This window comes from Pyxicephalus adspersus, chromosome 4 (genome assembly GCF_032062135.1).
Source record: "Pyxicephalus adspersus chromosome 4, UCB_Pads_2.0, whole genome shotgun sequence".
Classification (NCBI taxonomy): domain Eukaryota; kingdom Metazoa; phylum Chordata; class Amphibia; order Anura; family Pyxicephalidae; genus Pyxicephalus; species Pyxicephalus adspersus.
Genome location: NC_092861.1, coordinates 4,334,637 through 4,356,338, shown reverse-complemented (window position 1 = coordinate 4,356,338; position 21,702 = coordinate 4,334,637). Strand labels below are relative to the sequence as shown.

General features: G+C 38.8%; 2 protein-coding genes across 2 annotated transcripts in view; one reads left to right on the top strand and one right to left on the bottom strand.

Annotated features, from left to right (window-relative positions):
• The window catches only part of LOC140327980 (uncharacterized), a 648,380-nt gene that overhangs the window by 60,988 nt on the left and 565,690 nt on the right, over positions 1 to 21,702 (bottom strand). The window lies entirely within an intron of this gene.
• The window catches only part of LOC140328568 (uncharacterized), a 63,901-nt gene that overhangs the window by 24,896 nt on the left and 17,303 nt on the right, over positions 1 to 21,702 (top strand). The window lies entirely within an intron of this gene.

Sequence of the window (21,702 nt, the reverse complement as noted above, 5' to 3'; positions counted from 1 at the left end):
ACATTTTATCAATGTACAAGTTCATTTTAATGATCTACAAAAAAAGAACTTTTCCAGAGAATTGCTTCAGCGGTGGCAGTACGCCAATTTCTCAAATAGCGCAAAATAGCACAATACCATTATCTTCATCACTGTGTTCCATTTAATGGAAGGCCCAGGCCTGTGGTTTTCCTGGAAGAGGGGGATATTTTTATGATGAGAGTTAGCACATCCTTTTTTCACTAAGATAGTCTTTAATTCAACTGTGTGGAAAAAATATAAACTATAAAAAATAGATTTAGGTGAGATACAATAATTTTAGGATTCTTAAAATTACACGTCTTCCTTAAAATGAATAACAGATCTATGTAGAAAAAATCTACGGATAAAGTACACAACTTACTATAAATTGTAAGCCTATAATTGGTATTCTGGTGACATTTTTAGTTATTTGTTTCCTAATAATTAGTCATGATGAGTCCTTCTTATTCAATTACTATTCTACAATTCTATTAGGTCAATAAATTCAAAGTTATCTTTAAACTTGCTTACAGCTACAAAGAAATTGGGTCTTAAATATAAATATCTGGCTTTGTCTAACAAACAGGAAACATTGCTTCATTTAAACTCCAATAATAAATAAAAACCTCAAAGCCACCTTTTATGTAGAAATCCAGAGAGTGTCTGGAGTTCTTTGAGAAGCACAACAGGGGTCATATATCTCAGGTGTCAATAAATCCAAGGTGGGAGTTATCACCCTACTCCATGTATCCTGTTATATATCCATCTCCAAGTGTTGGTAATATTTTAGTGTACATCAGTACTGTAATGTACTGTCCTTTAATAAAAGACGCTGGTTTTTGTATATTATCCATTGAAGGGTTTTATGGTAATAAGATCTGTACTGGGAGACTGTAAATATCTATTCATCTATTTTCAATCATTAATGTATTGATTTAGGATCCTCCAGGTGGCATATCTGACCAGACCGGGTAAACAAATAATTATGAATAAAAACATCCACACCCATACCTTCACTAATCATTTATACCAAAGGATTGGGAATATAGTGCACAATATATACATATAACAATTGGGGAATAAGTCATCTTCCATGTTTGTTCTGTAACATTTCCCTAAGTTGCAGCAGAGTCATAGGTGTTTTTTGAAATGTTTATCTCTCTATGGTTATTGTCATATTTATGATTTTCTGGGTTGCAATTTCCCTAATTCACACCAGGAGAAAATGTAACCTTTGAGTAGAGGTCTTATAAAGAGTGGGGTGCTAATCGATGGAATCTCTAACAATATGTTTCTTGCCACATACCCTGATAATGTCAATAGAGATAAATGAAAAGAAGAGAAAAGCCAGGGTATTTGCTAGATGGCAGTGTATTAAAAAGAAAAAATAACGTAACAATAAATCCTTGAAACGGAATGGTCATACAACAATTTTCTGACGTTTTGACAATTGAAATATAATGTGGTCACTCCCCTGAATTTTGTAAAGTTTTTTGATTCCACTTATCCTATCTGCCCAATTCATTAAATGGACACATTGTGAAAGTTTTTAAAAAATATGATTTGTCTTTGACTGGTATGGTTTTGTTTTTCCATTTTCTTATGGGTAGTTACTTTTGGCTGAATTGGTTTATTTATATGTAAAGCATTTGGAATATATTATGATATAATATTAGGTTGAGTAAATGTTTTATTAGTAATATTGTAGTGACTTCTCCCTATTGTCAGACCTTCTCCTGATGAAGAGGTTTTTTGAAACGCATTGAGGTGGCATTTATTGTGACATAATATAACAGAGATGGTTATGATTATGAACAGTTTTGTTGTTAAATAATGCATACACTCCAGTATTTATGAGCATTAAGTTAAGCAACAACACAACATCTATTCATTTCTAAGAGTGCCTGGCCCTGCTTGTGAGTTTGGCAATAATTGGCAATAATTGTGCTTTGATGTTGTGCTTGGCAAGCTGGACCTCCTTCCATCACCATCAGGTGTGTTAGAATTAGGCAACAGTGATTACTGGCATTGTAGAGAAAAAAATGGTTCCCATAAAAATGTAGAATCCAAATGATATTTTTGTCTAATATATTTAACCCCCATAGCATTCTAATTCTGTCAGTTTTTTGAAAAAAGTGATCCTATTTTTTTGCATAGACATTTTTGTTTATATCGTGGGCCTGTAATTCTTAGGATTAATTCCTGGGTATAAAAATTATATTTATTATAATATAATCATAAAACATAATAACACAAAATTATAAATCATAATTATAAAAAATAATGAAATAATAGACCACAACAATGCAGTTTATGAAAAAAAATGCAGATTTTAGAAAAAATATATTTACATTTTTAGTAGACATCCCGGGTGTGGTAGATTTTGAAGCAGGGTGCTTCACAAAGTCCAACATCACAGTCAGGACAGTAGAACCTGGTTTCAGAAATGTAAATAATTGTTACCACAGACAACCAGTAAACCAGTATATAAAGGTAAAAATTAAATACATTTGCAAGGTAACCAAAAAGCCTTTTAACATATAATATACTTGTGCAATTATACAAAGTATAAATACCTAGAATGGTGGAGCAGATCTGGGATTTCTATGTTATTCTATCAAATACCTCTCCTAAAATTATAATTCTCTCTGAATGTAATCCACAGAAAATGGAAAATGTGTTACTTTAACACAGTTTTTTTAACCCTGGTTGAAAAACACTGGCTTTAAGAATAAAAAACAAGAAACCTAAAACATATTAAGGTAACAAAAAAATATTTCAACATATACCAAACCTTGTGTATTTTTAAAAAAATATAAATACCTGGAATGGTGGAGTATAGAGATTTATATGCAAAACCTTGTTTTCCTGATCTGCCTGTAATTCTAGTAACTGACTGAGCTGTGTTTTACCTTAAATACAGTTTTTAACCATCCTCCAACATAAGGAGGCTTTGGAATGGCTAACAGATGTAATCTACCTAACAAAGGGGTGTGTTTCCAAAACATTACTGGGCAGTGTGACCATTCTTTGTCTCACCTAGCATACCAAATCATTAGCATTTTATTACTGGGAGGGAATGGAAAATGCAAACTAAAAATAGCATGACAATAGGTTCAGAAGAATAAGTAAATATTGGCTATAAGATCACAGCCTTTAAATTTACCAATAGATAGAAAAACTTGCAACATTTGGGATTTTTCAATGGTCAACACCATAGGTTCTCAGAATGTTACATACTATTTACTTTTAAACATATAAATATGCAAAACATATTTTTAAACAGGTAATACACATAAAACACACAATTTTCCAATCTTTTTATCCATTTCATAAGGCAAAAAGGACACAAAAACTGTTCATAATCATAACTATCTCTATAATATTATATCACAGTAAATGCCAATGCATTTCAAAATACCTCTTCATCAGGAGATGGTCTGACAATAGGGAGAAGTCACTACAATATTACTAATAAAACATGTATTTTTTAAAACAAAAAAGGATTTTTTTTTTACTGAAACTTAACATATAATATATTCCAAATGCATTACTTATAAATAAACCAATTCAGCCAAAAGTACCTACCCGTAAGAAAAAGGAAAAACAAAACCATACCAGTCAAAAAAGACAAATCATAATATTTTTTAAAAACTTGGGAGGGTGGGGTTTACCAGGGCAGTCTACTGATTTTACACGTGAGTGAATTACTCCACCACTCAGTGACGCATTGTGGAAAGATTCTCCTCATCAGGGGCGGCCTGCTGTGAGCTGTATCCGGTTGTAGAGTAGAACTGTATCCAGTAAAACCCTGTCTGCATGAATTTTTCCATGTTTCTTTTTCTCACTGTCATTTCTTCCATAGCATAAATGTCCACCACTCGTCACAGTCATTGCCAATAGTCAGGGAGATACAGTTTCTATTTTCCATCCAGCTGGTATACATGCAATTGAAGCATTCAATAGGTGGCGTAACAGGATTTGTATGTATAGTTTCTAGGTAAACTTTGTTACATGTAGAAGAGCTAGCTCAGGTCTCCCACAGATATTGAACTCTGTTAGTTTAAGTGTTACAGCCACCACATTGTTCCAAAAAGTGGTTAGTACTGAGCATTCCCAGATAATGTGCAGCAGTGTGCCTGGTGCAGCATAGTACCTCCAACAGGTTGGGTCTGCCTCAGGGAAGATCTTTGCCAGCTTTGTAGGTGCCGTTTTAGGTGCCATTGTGGTAGCATTATATATTTGGTTTCTTGGTATTTGTTGGTTATAGCTGCTTTATATCTAAAGTGTAACATGGAGTCCTGTTGTGAATCAGTAGCTGTAACAGGGAGCATTGGGAAGGATGGGAGGGGAGGGTGATGGGGACTAGGAGACTGCTGAGTGTAATGGTTGAGGTATGGAGAGCAAGGAGATTGTGGGATTTGGGGCCATGGGGGAGAGGCAGGTTCAGTGAAATAGAAGGAGAGGGGCTTTGTGAAAAATGGTGGTGACAAGGGGGAGGGGAGAAAGGGGGTTGTGGCTCTGTTAGGAGGATTGAGGGAAGTGGTGAGGAGACTGGAAGGTAGTGGGGGTTGGAAGGGGTAGGCGGAGAAGGGGGTGCTGTACAAGGCAGTGGACCTGCAAGAGGAGAAGTAGCAGAGGGGCAGGGGAAGATGGAGGTGAGGAGCGCCGGGGGCCTGGGGGAGGGGAAGCTTTATCAGGGGGAAACAGCCCGAAAAATGTGCAGCACTGTTTTGTTACTTGGTCACAATTAGGTAAGCTTATCGAATGTAAATGGAAGTCACCCAGTTGAGTTAAGATAAGCAGTTCCGACAGAGGAAAGCGCTGCACTAGGACCACAGGAATATAGGTTTGTGGATGCGCCTGATAATGTCAGAAAGACCGGGGGGGCTACAGATTTTTCAGGGGGGCAGTCCTCAAGCAGGAGGGTCATCGGCCAGTAAGAAGGGAGTTTGCTGGCTCTTCAGTGAAGGACGATTCAAGGTTTCTGCGGGGTGCAGGTGTTTCAACATGGGGTTGCAAGCAGAGGCACTCTTTTCTAAGAAGGTACCCAGAAAGGTGAAAAGGGTGCTGTTGGCCACATTGTAGAATGTGGCTGAGCGCTTCGGAGTGTCATTGGCGGCGGACAAGACAGAGGGACCATCATTGTCACTGTTGATGATGTTTTCTTGGGATCGAGTTTTTGCTTTCCCCTGTCCCAACCATCTGCTATGGATTGCGATGGGATCATCAGTGGTTTGATACAGAGGTCAGTAAGTGCGGAGAACTGTAAGGCTTATTCTGGGGTGTGGTGAGAGTGGGCTGTGTTAAGGTAAAGGGTGGGGGTGGTAGGACAGCTGAGGATTATATACATATGTAACTATTTTGATAGAACAATCTTTATGTATGGAATTATTATAATCGTCTGTCTAATCTTGCTGTGTTGCTGTATTCAGTGTATTCCCTCCTTATTGCAAGCATTTCAGGCGTTCTGTCCTAGACCAAGGGACGTTGGACATGAGTACATTGAGTACCTAAAGATGAATCATAAGAGTTGAAGTCATATTCATGATTTAAGAGGGGATTGAAAGGGTCTGACACACTCAATTTTGTTGCTTATTCTAGTTTTTAGTTATGAGAGCTTAGTTATAAGAACTAAATGTATTCCTTGGTTGTTTAGGCTATATGTGTATAAACCTGATGTTCTGCCAAGATGAGTGTCCTTGTTAATTCTGCTAAACTCAGATAATGTCGACTGTTTTTGAATAACAAGATGTTTTGTATGTGTCTGAAACGATGTCGCTAAACGGTTTCATTTAGGATACGTATTTTAGTGATTTTTCTATTCAATAAATGAGCATGCGCAATGGCATATTGTTATGATATATAAACTAATGTTTGTTATAATAAAGTTGGAGATTGCGTGATACCATACGAGTGTATGCATCATTGAGTGATTCTTCCCGGGTGCACCAGTTCTGATGCATGAGAGACTCTTGGATGGATTGAGAGGAGAGAGGAATACAGCCAAGAAACCTGCAGATCCTTTCAGTACAGCGTAGTTGCAGCTTTTCTAGACAGTTCAAATAAAAGTCCTATGGTTGGGTCGCAAACCAGCTCTCAGCAGTATCTTTGACGTCAAAAATGTCCTCAAAGTGTTCAGGTGTTTCTTCAAATTCGGGAACAGATAATAGTCTGAAGGGGCCAGGTCGGGTCAGGTTTTTATTAAACTTCAAGTTTTGCCTGCAACTTTGTCTAAGTTAATCATTTTATTCCTCTATTTTAGTTTGACACCCCTGTCCTAGATTGCAAGCTCTTCAGGGCAGGGTTCTCGCCTCCTCCTGTCTGTATGTGTGTCATTTGCGACCAATATTTATGTACAGCGCTGCGTAATATGTTGGTTTGTGGTGTACTGCTGGATTTTTTTCATTGTAAGAAATGTGACAAAAAAACAAATAATGGGTGCTGACTTAAGCTGCGTACACACTTCCAATTTTTATCGTTCAAAATGAACGACGAACGAACGACGATCGATTGGGCAAAAATCGTGTGAATTAGTATAATGTAACATAAGAAAGTATCACTAAACATATAAAGTGACCTGTAATGGACTGTTGATGCGCACAGAACAGGGACCCGTTGTGAGGATATTGTTTGTTATGACATCACCATTGACAGAGCTGAACAGATCCTCCTGAATTGCGCAGATGAAAATGAATCACCTTAATAATTCTTGACCCACTGCTCATTTTTCAATGCCGTAAGTGCACTTGCACTCGGCCCCATCTCGCAGTAATATGCCCTTGCCGAGCGCCACGTGTTTTCATGCCGCAAGCTTACGCATATTCGCTTGATAAATCAACCACACTGAATCTAGAACATACATTTTCTTGCTTTGTCTAACAAACCGAAAATATAGAAAATGTCATATGCAGTTGATTGCCATTAGGCCTCACTGGAGATTTTGGATTGGGTATTGGATGTGATTTGTAGGACTCTTTTGCCTGATAAATTCCCCCAATTTGCGATTGCTCAATTTAAACTCCAGTAATTAGATAAAAACTCTAAGCAACCTTTTATGTAGAAATCCTGGAGCCCAAGCGTCTGGAGTTTTTTGAGAAGCACAGCAGGGGTCATATATCTTGGGTGTTAATAAATCCAGGGTGGGAGTAATCACCCTAATCCATGTATCCTGTTATATATCAATTCCCAAGTGTTGGTATCATTTAACTCTACATTCCTTTGATAAAAAGGGTTGGTTATTGTATATTTTCCCTTAGAGGGTTTTATGGTAAAAGATCTGTACTGGGAGACTGTAACTATCTATCGCCACTTCTGTGACATCCATTGATGTGTTGATTTAGGATCCTCCAGGTGGCATGTGATCCGACAAGGTAAACAGAGGGTAAAACATTCTGAGCAGGAGAAAATGTAACCTTTGAGCATAGAGTTTATAACTCTTATTTTTACTTTTCAGGCTCTAATTTCTCTGGGTTGAAACAAGGTTATATGTGGTTTTGGAAAATACTGTGTTGAATAAACTGCTGAAATGTGCACAAAAACAATTGCTTTTGTGTTTTCTGACCAGCAGAGGACCACAAATGTGTGCTTTGTGCTGTTGTGCCTTGCCCATTATAGATCTTAGAAGGATCACCAATGGCTGCCTGAGATTGACCTCTATGTGCATGTTGGAAAACTAAGACTCAGATTGGAACTTGGAATTGAATCCTATGAATTATTTTAGCTCCTTTTTATAACATTTCATAGAGGGCATTCCAGGTGTGCCAACCCTATATCCATATAAGACTCAATCTTCTGGGAAACCAGATGGATTTTCATCCTTGAGGTTGCAAAATTCTTAGGTTTAAATCATGTATTGTGTTTAAAACCATTCCTTTAATAAGTGGGGCCCTGAAATCCCTTATCCTTTCACCCTAAATATTCTTACAGCCATGATAATTTTTGAGGTTTATTGTTTATGCATTAATTATACTGTTATTCATTAAAATAACCCTAATATATGTATTGTTACCATTATTTTTATATATTTTTCATTTTTAGAACCCATAGTTTAGAACCTATACCTATAAGCCACCCTTGTGTCTATCCTTAGTGTTACTATGCTTTAGCTGCATGCACACTTTCAATCATTTTCATTGGAAACAAATGACTAACAACCGTTCCTTCGATAATCATTAACAAAAAGTACAGGACTGACCAATGATGCCGATGAACGAGGATCGTCGCTGGAAATGAACGACCGTCCCAGCGGATCAGATTGAGCAACGAACGTTCGCTATCTGTTGTGTGTATGGTCATTCAGTGATCATGGATGTTTCTGCAATACTCTTTCTCCTTTACATGTCACTTCCTGCATTGTTTAAACAATCGTATCTAGCCTGTGTACACTATTTATGGATTATTTTTGAACAATCGTATTATTACCCCATGCATGTACAGTACTGTGCACAATATGATCGTTCAAAATAATCATGTATAATGGTGCATAATCGTTAGTTGTTCATTTTCTAACTATAATTGTAAGTGTGTTCGTAGCTTTTGTTTTCACTCACCATCCTGTTAATTAGAATAATATTACTGGAAGATAACCGTAAATACACACCTGAAAGTGAACATCAATTGGCTCTGCAGATACAAAAACAGATGATAAAATCATTTCAATATTATTGGTATTGGTCCACAATTATTTTATGGTCTCAGAGATTTTTGTCACGCCAATTGTTGTTTATTGCTGATTTTCTACTTATGTAACTTTTAAATACCATATGGTTGTACTATGTGCATTGCATTTTGAGATTCTTTCAAAATAAAAAAGCTACTATGCTAGCATCAATACACAAAAATTAAATCACAAAGCAAAAGGTGTTGATTGTATCTATGTACCTGATTCAGTAAAGAAATAAAGCATGTTAATAAAGGAATTTTTTCTTTGTAAATAAAATGTCACATAGCTTAGTGAAAAAAGGAAAGATGTGCTAACTGTGATCATACAATTATTACTTATTACTCCCTCTTCCAGGAGAACCACAAGCCTGGGCCTTCCATTTAATGGAACATGCACTATTTGAGAAATTGGCGTGCTGCCACCACTGATGCAATCCTCTGCAAAAGTAATTTTTTTTTTTGTAGATGATTGAGAATTTTTTGTAAAGTTAATTTGTACATTGATGAAATGGTTTTTGCACAAGTAAACATACACTACTCATTTGGTAAATTAGGCCCAACGAGTCCATAGACCGAGTTTGGTATGGGTTCTACACAGATACCTACTGGTGCAAATCCCGGTGAGGCAGTTTTATAAGACACTTGTAATATTTGACATTCACATCTTACTGAGCACCAGAGAATTCATACAGCAGGGAAACCTTTTAATTTTGCTTAATGTGGCAAGTGTTTCACACAAAGTGCTAAGCTTATTACCCACCAGAAGACTCACACAGATGAGAAACCATGTAGATGTATGGAATGTTACAAGTGTTTCTCAGACAGATCTAATCCTACTAAACACCAAAAGACCCACAAAGAAAAATAAGACATGTAAATATATAGAATGTGACAAGTGCCTCTCAGAATGTTCTAATTGTGCTTCCCCGAAATTTCTGTTCTAGCTCAACACGAGCTTTCATATAGAAAGAACGCAATTTAAATGTTGCAAATGTTAGTGGGCAAAAAACAATCATGCATACATGACTGGATTGAAGAACCACCCACATTTAGACTTTATAAAGAAAAACTTATGCATGATTCAGGATGACCTGGATTGAATCTTCCTTGGAGAAAAAGAGAGTAGGCAAGTTCTTTGAGATTTTGGAGTCTTTCATAGATATTTTGCCTCTACTGATCAAGCAGAGTATCATAAAAATATTTAATTAGACTTCTTTATATGTTCTGAAATTGCTTGCTAATGATTATCCAGTTCATGTAAGTGTAATAAATGAGAATTGATAATGTACACAGTACAATGCTCTGTTTCACAGAATGTACTGATATCAACATACTTTCTTTGTTTAGTGCATGCATCTTTTACTGTACTTTGATTTTTTTAACTGAATTCTTGCATCTTCTAATAAAAAAAAGTTATGAAGTTCAAGTGCCTCTCAATAAGATTTTCTTGTTACTCAACAAGAAAATTTACTCAATTATCAGGCCACGTAAAAAGATTTCTTTTAATATTTCAAATATGAGACAGTATCAGGGGTTAAGACTGTTCACTTTGCTGAATGAATGATGTAAATTTTTGCTGAAGGTCTTTGTTGGAAAGATATGATTTTAGAATCCTAAAGATGTCATGACCACAACCATTCTGAAAGAAAACAATAGCTGCAGAACATCAGATTAATATTACAATAATGTATTAATGACATCTTCCGGGTGATGCGGTTGACTGATGGATTCTGGGGACGGGAAATTTAAAAGCAGATTACTATGTAATCTGCTTTTACATTTTTTTTACAGTAAAATACACAACAAAACACAAAGTAAAAATATAAAAACACATTTTAGTGCACCGAGCATCATTTCCCAGTGCCCTGATTTACATTTTGCCCACTATTAGCCTTGATCTGACCTATTGATGGCTTATAAATCACTTCCCGAATGTATCATTTCATCACTTTGTCTTTGAGCTTGATTGTTCTTAACTGATTGCTGGAGACCATATGGCATCCAAAAGGTATCTCGTTGGCGCAACTGCTGTTTTGGAGGAATTTGAAAGCAGCGATAGTGATTTGGAGTCTGTGGAATTGAGCGATAGTAATTCACCAGGAAATTTGTCATCAGACAGCGAAAGTGAACTGAGCGACGATTCTGGGCCTGAGGTCAGTGCTGTGCGCACATGGTGTCCTATTGACCTTGATGCGGACCAAGCAGCACCACCACCAAGATTTCCATTCACCAGCACACCTGGGATGAAATTGAGGCTAAATGCGACAACCCCCCGGCATACTTGAAGTTGTTTTTGACCGATGAAGTTATCGATAAAATTGTTGCAGACAAACAGGTAAGCCCCTCTTGTGTTTGCTGCTCTGTGTTTGCTAACATATTACTTGCAACATTCACAATATAAAAGAACATATCCTAAAATACCTTTTTTATTTTGTTTTATGCAGGTACGTTGGACAACAACAAGGTGCTCCACACCTGGGGTTTGCAAGAAGCAGAAAGTGGGAACCTGTGACCAAGGATCACATCTGGCTGTTTTTGGGCCTGGTGATCCTGCAGGGTGTTGTGGGCAAGCCCGTGCAGAATTGCTACTGGTCCAGGCATAAAATGGTTGCCATTCCATTCTCTGACACAGTCATACCAGAATACCGATTTTCCCTCATCATGAAGTACCTGCACTTTGCAAACAATGAAGAATTTGATGAGACTACCCATCCTGCACCAAAAGTGAAGAAAATTTTGGAAATGTCTCAGATGGTTCTACAAAATTTCCAGCAAACCTATGTGCCAGAAAGAGATGTCAGCATTGACGAAAGTCTAATGGCTTACAAGGGGAGCCTCAGCTGGGTGCAATACATTGGGTCAAAGAGGACACGATTTGGCGTGAAAACCTTAATGCTGTGTGAATCCTCATCTGGCTACATCGTGTGTGAGTGACTTTTGCGGGAAAATCTAGTCTAATGACAAAGCAGAGGTTTTGCCTGTGGAAACTCGCAATATTTACCCCCAGGCAGCTCCTCCGATCAGGCATTGTAAGCCTTTTGATAGGCGCCTATGTAGAGGAGCTGAACTCAGTTAACTCTTGTCTAACAGGAAATAAAGAAGTCATTTCAAAATATGCTTATTTCTTACTGCATATAGATGATTTCAATATTTTAGGGCTAAGGGTAATATGTGTGCCATTAGTTTAATGCAAGCTCACCAGTGTGAAACTGCCATGGCTGCTCATATCCATCAGAGAGATCGCTTCAGTTGACGACTTCCTTGCAGGTGCGCAAGCACATCAGATTTGGTTCATAAATTGATCTTAGGGGTTCGATTCTGGAATGTGAATACGGACATGCATCGAGCTTCTGATTTGGCTTGATGAATCAGAGCCACTGTCTTTACCCAAATTATCAGAAAACCAACTTCAATTTTTGTTTAGGAGATACTGAGACATACCCATACTATGGGTCAGACCATCAGGCATATGAAATATATGAAATCAGGGGCGAAAATGGGTTGAGATATGCAGCTTACTGGTACGATAGACCAAATAAGAAGGTTAAAAAGCCAGTGAAGGAAAGTCAGGAGGGAACGAAGAAACATGAATTAGAGAAGGATGTTAGAAGCTCACCCCAAAAGCTTCCCCCTCCATATTTGGGATCCTTTCCTAAGTTGTAGCCCTCATTGTCTAAAGATGATCTTGACCTATCAGCTGGGTATACTGCTACTAAAGCCTCTGCTACTGCCCCTCCGCCCAAATCATCATCATCTTTAGGACTGTCAGAGGTTGTGCAGCAGGGTGGATTGATGCCATCTCCTGATCAGAGTGGGCAGGCAGATGATGTGATACCTGAGGAGGGTGCGGTTGGGGGGGTAGCTCCTTTCCGGCCCCTAGTACCGAAAATAGTCTTGGTCAAAGAGAGTGCCCCAAAGGAAAGCAGGTCAGGTAAAGTCCCTCCTAAATATGTTGTAAAACTACCTAAGGGACAAACACCTACCTCAGATGATGACAGTGAGGTGGAGGAATTTCCATTTATGACTCTAGGAGATACTTCATTAAAGAAGCCTATAGAGGTAGATGATATTAAAAAGATCTGTCTAGCATTGTCCTAAGCCAACCTTCTCCTCTTCTGGAACATTCCATTATCTTAAAAGGGCATGTAAGGCAAGATGTATGACACAAGAGGACATGCGTTTGATAATAGATGGCATTGTTGGGCAAAATTCTCCCTGGGATTGGAGTAAGGTTCCCTCTATAATTACTATAGAACCCCCTAATACTTCTGCTGGTAATTATAAACTAAATACTGAAGCAGGAATAGAGGAAATGTGGGATGAGGTAAAGCAGGACTTGGAACGGTGCTTTCAGAGTAGGTCTTCATTACCTACAGCGGTAGCCTGTAAGCAGAAGACAGGAGAATCAGTAATTGATTTCTGGAAAAGATTTAATGAGGTGTGGACTTTGAAAGCTAGAATGAGTGTTCAAAACAATATGCACTCTATGCTTATCCAGACATTTTTGACTAATCTTAAACCACATTTGCAGCTTACTGTAAAGCAAATGATTTCAGAGTGGCCAAGTTTGACCAAGGACCTATTTCAAACTAAATTAATGGAAAGAGATGCAGTGGGATGTTTTGAAATAATGAGGCCTAAAGAAGCTCATTATCAGACTCAGGATAGAAACTGTCCCTCAAATCAGGTTGTTTTAATTGTGGTAGGACAGACCACTGGGATAGTCAATGCCCCTACCCACCTAGGCAAAACACCCCAAATGATACTCGGGTCCAAAACACTCAACCATGTCCACAACATTCCCAGACCCCAGATCTTCCTCCACCACCGCCACAGCCCCAGAGTAAACCTCGCTTCCCCATAGCTTGGGGACAGCAGACACCGCAATGAAGGTGCCCGGGGGACAGTATCCCAGCATTTGCCCTGCTTACCAACCACTATAAGCAGTCGCCACTAATTGTGTTAAATATAGAAGGCGACCTCTTCCTTTTCTTGTGGACTCTCGTGCTACTAGTAGTACTATATGTGAAGATTATTATAGTGGTCCAAGAGAGAATGCTGAGCCCTCTGTGGAAATAATGGGATTCTTACAAGATCTTATAAAACTCCTCCTCTCTCAGTTCAACATCCAAATAGTCACCAATGTTCACACACTGTTTCAGAATTATCCCAAATTGTCCTGTGAATCTGCTAGGAAGGGATTTATTTGTTTTACTGAATTTGCAGTTGGGGATTAGCAAAACAGGACACCTACATGTCACATTAATGTGCCAGACAGTGGTTGTTTTTTATATCTGGAATTATATCTGGAATGTCAGCCACAGGACCCACTGCTTGATCAGGTTCCTCCTAAAGTGTAGGCAAGGACTGACCAAGATGTTGGTCTAATCTCTTGTACACCTTACAAGCAAATGCTTAAGCCCAGCACTGCACCTGTCTACATTAAACAATATCCACTTACCCCAGAGAAAGAAAAGGGAATTGAACCAATGGTGATGGAATTTCTGGAGGCAGGGGTTATTGAGGAAAATATTTCTCCCTACAACACACCTATCAACCCAGTGAGAAATGCTGACAATACCTTTAGGTTTGTCCAGGATCTTAGAGCAGAAAATGCTCAGATCATACCCATAGCCCTTGTGGTTCCAGACGTGCCATCTCTGGTATCAGCTATTTCTGCCCATGCAGAGTTTTTCTCTGTTATTGATTTAAAGAATGCATTTTTTTCTGTCCCAGTTGACAAGGAGACATGGCCACTTTTTGCTTTTACATTTAAACATAGCCAGTATACTTGCTGTGGAATGCCTCAGGGTTATGTAGATTCCCCTGTAGTCTATTGTTCTCCAGACTTCACTGCACCCTTGGACTGCCCCTCGAGGTTCTGTCTTCTACAGTATGTGGATGATCTCCGCATATGTAGTTTCACTAGGGAGGCCTGCAAGGCGGACTGTGTTAGTCTACTACTGTTGTTATATGAATGTGGACATAAAGTAGCAAGAAAGAAATTGCAATGGTATACAGAAAGTGTTGATTATTTGGATTTTGTCCTCAAATACTCAGCACCCACATTTGGTTCAATGGCTATACTAAATACCCTACTTGGATGTAAGGGAGAGCAGGATTTGCCTCCTCACGAGTATTCTGAACTCATACATGAACAGACCTCACCTAGACTTACAGTCCACACCCATTGAAGGGGCTCCTGATATTTTTGTAAATGGATCCTGTTCCTGCCCTAATGACAACACTTATCATGCGGGATATGCTGTAGTTCAACTCCCTGATGTTATTTTCGAATCAAATCCCATACCTTTTAAGTCAGCCCAAGCAGCTCAACTGATTGCCCTCACTAGAGCTTGTTGTCTTTTTGAGGGAAGAGCTGTGAATATATACACTGATTCTAAATATGCCTTTGGGGTTGTACATGATCACGGGGTAATCTGGCAGAGAAGAGGCTTCATAGCTGCAGATGGGAAGCAAATCTCACATTCTACCCTAGTACATGATCTCATGGCTGCCATCCAATTGCCAAGCAAAGTTGCTATCGTCCATTGTAAAGCACATACTGGTCTTCAAATGGACATAGCGAGAGGAAATGCCCTAGCTGATAAGGCAGCAAAGGAGGCTGCGGTTAGGGAGGCTGCAATAGTGCAAATACCCTCCCTGGTCCCAGAAATTACCCTTACTGACAATTTATTGCTAAGTCTCCAGGATTTGGCAACAAGTAGTGACATCAAGTCAGAATGGCAGTCGCTAGGTGCAGTACAAAATCCTGATACGGGTCTTATCTGCAGAGGGGAAACCATGTATTCCAGTTGCAAGGGCCCAATTTTAATTGCACAATATCATGGCCTTGGCCATAGGGGAGCACAGGCAACCACTGATCTTATTAGGAGAGATTTTTTCATACCAAGCCTTAGATCAAAGGTACAGTCCTATGTTTCACAATGTATTATATGTCTCAGAAACAACCCAAATAACTCAAAGAAAGCCCAACACCAGCATTTGAGTTACCCGACTTCACCATTCACTCATTTACAAATTTACTTTACCGATACCAGAAGTTCCATCTCCCCTACCACCCTTAGAGTTTAGGGGTAGTAGAAAGGATGAATAAAACAATTAGGGAAAAACTAAGGAAAATTACTGGAGGTAGGTTTACAAATTGGAAAATGTTTTTGCCTGTAGCCCTAGCAGAAATTAGGATGCAGCCTAATAAGAATACTGGCTACTCACCATTTGAGGTCCTAATAGGAAGACCCTTCCCTACTCCTTGGGGTCCAAAAGCCCCTGTGATAGAAAAAGGGGATCTAGAAGTAGTACAGGCAGAATATGTGGAAAAACTCTTAGAAACTTTAGATCAAATTGAGAAAAATGTTGCTCGTGCCTCTCCTTTCTTTTCACAGGAACCTACGCATCCTTTCCATCCAGAGGATGTAGTGATAGTCCAGTGCCTGGCAAAAGGACGGAAACAGACTGAGTTCCTGTTTGGACAACCCGAGTGGTAGGAGTTACCAGGACAGCGATTCTCACAGAGGAGGCTCCAATTTGGATTCACGCTAGGAGAGTAAAAAGGGTTCCGGAGGTTCCTTCTCCAGCATCAAGCGGAGACAAAGAGGGTGAAGCAGGTGTGAAATCCCTGAAGAGTGCCTTATCACAGGCTTAAGATGTTGAACTCACAGGATTCTGGGAGAGTGGTTTGCCTATTGACGATTTGTAACTTGTGTATATTCCTGCCTATATGGCTTACAACTACATGCATCTTTCACCCTGAAGAGATACCTTTTCTGTGTGGCATACAGAGGAACAGGTCAAGAGTAAAAAGGAGAATTGAGGCTGAAGTACCAGCCCATTTGGAAGATAAGAGTATTGTGAAACTTATGAGAGCTCTAAATGTTCTATGTGTTTGCAGAACCCTCTTAACCCAAGACATATTACACACACGTTTAATAGCAGTGGCCACTCCTCAGAGCATAATAGCACAGTTGTGGTATAGCAGACAACAGTATCCCAAATTCACAGTACCCTCCCCCATATGCTACTATCGTGGGGAATGTCATATACGGAAGCCAAAGGGTACGATTATGGTAAGCACTGTGAGTTGTAAGGCCACCCATCCGGTGCCTGGTGTAAACGAGGATATTGGACTACCCACTGGGTGGTTTCTATCCTGTGGTAATGTTACTTTCAATTATATCCCTGGTAATGTTACCGGAGGTCCTTGTACCTTTTCTAGACTTACAGTAGCACTCCCAAGAGATAAACCTACAAGGGTTAATCGGAGAGGGAAAAGATCAATTGCCAAACAATTGTCTCCTGATTGTACCTCTAGGTTGCCTCTATTAAGTGCTTCTGAGTACATTAGCCTGGGAGCATCTAATGTAGGAGTCCCAGGATTGGCACTGGTCTAGCCAATATACTGTTAGATTTACAAGGTTTGAGAGGAGCAGTGTTGGAAAACAGATTTGCTATAGAATATCTATTGCTTAAGCATGATCTAGGATGTCAGAGTTTTAAGGGTATGTGTTGTTTCAATCAGATCATTCAAAGTCCATAGAGAAATACAGGCATTGCAAGAAATTGTACAAGGTATTAAACAAGATGTGGGATCATCCTCATGGTGGGATTGGTTTCTGAGTTGGTTACCTGATATTACCCGGTTGAAAACAATCTTTATGTATGGAATTATTATAATCGTCTGTCTAATCTTGCTGTGTTGCTGTATTCACTGTATTCCCTCCTTATTGCAAGCATTTCAGGCATTCTGTCCTAGACCAAGGGACGTTGGACATGAGTACATTGAATACCTACAGATGAATCATAGGAGTTGAAGTCATATTCATGATTAAGGAGGAGAATGAAAGGGTCTGAGAAACTCCATTTTGTTTCTTATTCTAGTTTTTAGTTATGAGAGCTTAGTTATAAGGACTAAATGTATTCCTTGGTTGTTTAGGCTATATGTGTATAAACCTGACGTTTTGCCAAGATGAGTGTCCTTGTTAATTCTGCTAAACTCAGATAATGTCGACTGTTTTTGAATAACAAGATGTTTTGTATGTGTCTGAAATTATGTCGCTAAACGGTTTAATTTAGGATACGTATTTTAGTCATTTTCTATTCAGTAAATGAGCATGCGCACGGCATATTGTTATGATATATAAACTAATGTTTGTTATAATAAAGTTGGAGATTGCGTGATACCATACGAGTGTATGCATCATTGAGTGATTCTTCCCGGGTGCACCAGTTCTGATGCATGAGAGACTCTGGGATGGATTGAGAGGAGAGAGGAATAGAGCCAAGAAACCTGCAGATCCTTTCAGTACAGCGTAGTTGCAGCTTTTTTAGACTGTTCAAATAAAAGTCCTATGGTTGGGTCGCAAACCAGCTCTCAGCAGTATCTTTGATGTCAAAAACATCCTCAAAACGTTGCCCCTTCAGGTGTTTCTTCAAATTCGGGAACAGATAATAGTCTGAAGGGGCCAGGTCAGGTTTTTAATAAACTTCAAGTTTTGCCTGCAACTTTGTCTAAGTTAATCATTTTATTCCTCTATTTTAGTTTGACACCCCTGTCCTAGATTGTAAGCTCTTCAGGGCAGGGTCCTCGCCTCCTCCAGTCTGTATGTCTGTCATTTCCAACCAATATTTATGTACAGCGCTGTGTAATATGTTGGCGCTATGTAAATCATGTTTAATAATAATGTTTAGTTTGTGGTGTACTGCTGAATTTTTTTCAATGTAAGAAAAGTGACAAAACACTAAATAATGGGTGCTGACTTACTCAGATCCTGAGTGAATTAAAGATGTGATGAGGGAAGGTAAAACTAAACATCCATGGCTGGGAGAGATTCCTGATAGAGGTTAGTTGTCCAGCTGAGTTGCATACTCATTCTAACACACCTGATGGTGATGGGAGGAGGTCCAGGTTCCAAGCACAACATCAAAGCTTATTGATTGCCAAGCTCACAAGCAGGGTCAGGCACTCTTAGAAATTAATATTCTGTTGTTGCTCAACTTCATTTTTTTCAATAAATACTGGATTGTATGCATTATTTAGGGCATTACATAAAACAAACAATACTAGTATATCAAACTTCTGGGGACAAACACACTTTGTGCCAAACATTTTCCAACCTTTTAGGGTGTTTCTCCAGGTTTGAATGGCATTTTAAACCTTGGCCCACTATATATTGATTTACTTATCTCAGCTTGGTTATCGAAACACATAGAGGTGGATTCCTCTTTTAACCGGTCGCAATATCATCCATGAATGTTGCCTAGAGACAAGTCCACGAGATTAGAAATCATAGGACGAAAAAGGCAATCTTTTCAATTTGAAGCATTTTAAGCAATATGCCAAAAACCCTCTTTGCCCATTTATTCCCATAGTTTCCCTTTGTATATGTATTTGTACATACATGTAAATGCATACATACATATATGCATGTATGTACATACATGAGTGCACATGAAGGCAAACAAATAATATACACCTAAAAAGAAAAACTTACCCAAATGAGGATCCTTCTCTGCAAAAGTAGCCGGGGCATTTTGCAACTGATAGAACACAGTTCACGTGCACATAACGGGTCGTCTTTGGCGCACAACTATGCGTTGCAGACTCCTGAGGTTTAATAGGATAATTGTGCTGTTTTAATAATTAGCTTTTTTAACAATTCATAGAAAGCAACTGCATAAAAACAATCACAATTTACTTGTTAAATTGTATTTCTGTTGGATCACCAAAGGTTAAAAGATCCTGGGAGATTGTAAAGGAGAACACATTAAAAAAAAATTTTTAAAACAACTTTATTCAAAATAAACCCATTTTCTAAACCATCACATTAAAATATAGATACCACACAGACATCACTATATCTACATGACAAAATACACAAAGACATGTAAACCCACACTTCCATATAATGCCAAAATAGTTCAAAACTGATTCCACACCAAAGGCGGAATCTCCTAACCCCATTTAACACTTCACAAACCACCATCCTTCGAGTTCCTCACCGTAGCACACACACACCAGACTCAAAACCCAATAGGGCGGGAGGGTGAGCAAACTTTTCCCACTTTAACAACGTTTTCCCACACGTGCCTAAAACTTTCCTCACTCTTTCTCAGCTCCTTACTCCTTCTCAACACGCTGTCCTTTTAACCCTTTATTCTCCACCCACCTCTACCTCACCTTTACCTCCCTCTTCCTTGTGCTATCTTGCCAGGCTTTTCTATTAACCCTCTCACTGCCTGCTTCCTGTCTCCCTCAGTCATGCAGGCCATCCACTACCTTCCTAAATTCATTAGGCTTTAGGCCTGTCTTTTGTAGTGAAGTTACCCTCATATGTAGGACAGCATCCAACTCCTCCAAACACCACACAAGATGACCGTCCCTCCATAGCCTCTGCTGGTCACTGTTGATGTGGTGGCGCTGTTCAGTATGTTTGAGCTACATAAATAATATGAAAATAGAACTACTGGTGCACACTTATGTGGAACCAAAATGTTATGGTGTGTTCGCTCTATTTTGTATATGAATTTGCTGATGTTTGCTGTGGATCAGTCAATACTCACACACTGTAGATTGCTTAGGTTACTAATATAAAAATATTTTATTATTATAAAGCTCACTATTCCGCATACCCATATACAATGATATAATAAGTATTACATGTAGTTTCAACATTGTACTGCCTTGCATAACAGAGTAGACATACCGTGCTTCCCCGAAAATAAGACCTACCCATAAGTATTACATGTAGTTTCAACATTGTACTGCCTTGCATAACAGAGTAGACATATTAGGCCTGATTTATTAAAGCTCTCCAATGCTAGAGAAGATTGACTTTCAGCAATAAATCTGGGTGAAACCTGAAATAGATTTTATAAAAGTAATTTGCCGTTTGTTAGCAAATATTTTCAATCCTGGACAGGATTCATTGCAAGTTTGCTGGATCACCCAGATTCACTGATGAAAGTGTATCCTCTCCAGTCTTGGATGGCTTTATTAAATCAGGCCCCTTAAGTCTTTTCTTTCTTTCCCATCTTTCTTTTTGATAGCTATCTAAAAGGAACACAGCCTGGTGAGACTTGGATGCTTGCCCCCCTGCTGATTACCTGCTGATTGCTAGACAACTCCTTTGTCTTCCAAGCTCTTTCTTATAATTACATCTCTGATGTCATCTCTGAGCATAGTGGGCAGTGACATTCCCCAATGTGCATCGATTGGGTGCCCGGAGTCACATGCTTGTAGGGAGGGCTTTTTAAATGAGTGCTTTTCCATGGCTGGTGCATTCTCTTGTACTGCTGCTGTGCTCAGCTGTATGCATCTCTGCCTGGGTACATGCTCCTTCCTGTGTGTGGCATTCATGCAGTTTAAAAGATTATAGGGTCAGCACTCTTGTTACTGATTGTTAGGCTCTGGTCTTGCTTGGTTCCAAGCTGGGATTTCTCGACCAACAGATATTGATTTTGGATATAATATTGGACAGATTTATAAATCAGTTAATAATTATGGGGTGACTAATCATACTAGTATCTAGAGCAGTTGAACATTTATTTTCTTGGGATTCTGTTGGTTTCATGTAGGTGAACTTGTAAAGTGCATGAGTTGTTGAACGGGGAAACTGGTTGTTTTCAGATGTTTTGATTCCACTTATCACATCAGCCCAGATCATGAAAAGGGCATATTGTGAGAGTTTAAAAAATGTATGATTTGTTTGACTGGTATAGTTTTGTTTTTCCTTTTTACTTATGGATAGTTACTTTTGGCTGAATTGGTGTATTTAAATGTAAAGTATTTGGAATATATTATGATATGTTATTAGGTTTGAGTAAAAAAAAAACTTTTTTTGTTTTAATCAATTAATGTTTTTATTGGTAATATTGTAGTGACTTCTCCCTGTTGTCAGAGCACCTCCTGATGAAGAAGTATTTGGAAACGCATTGAGATGGTATTTACTGTGATATAATATAACAGAGATGGTTATAATTATGTTATAAACAGTTTTGTTGTCCTTTTTGCCTTATGAA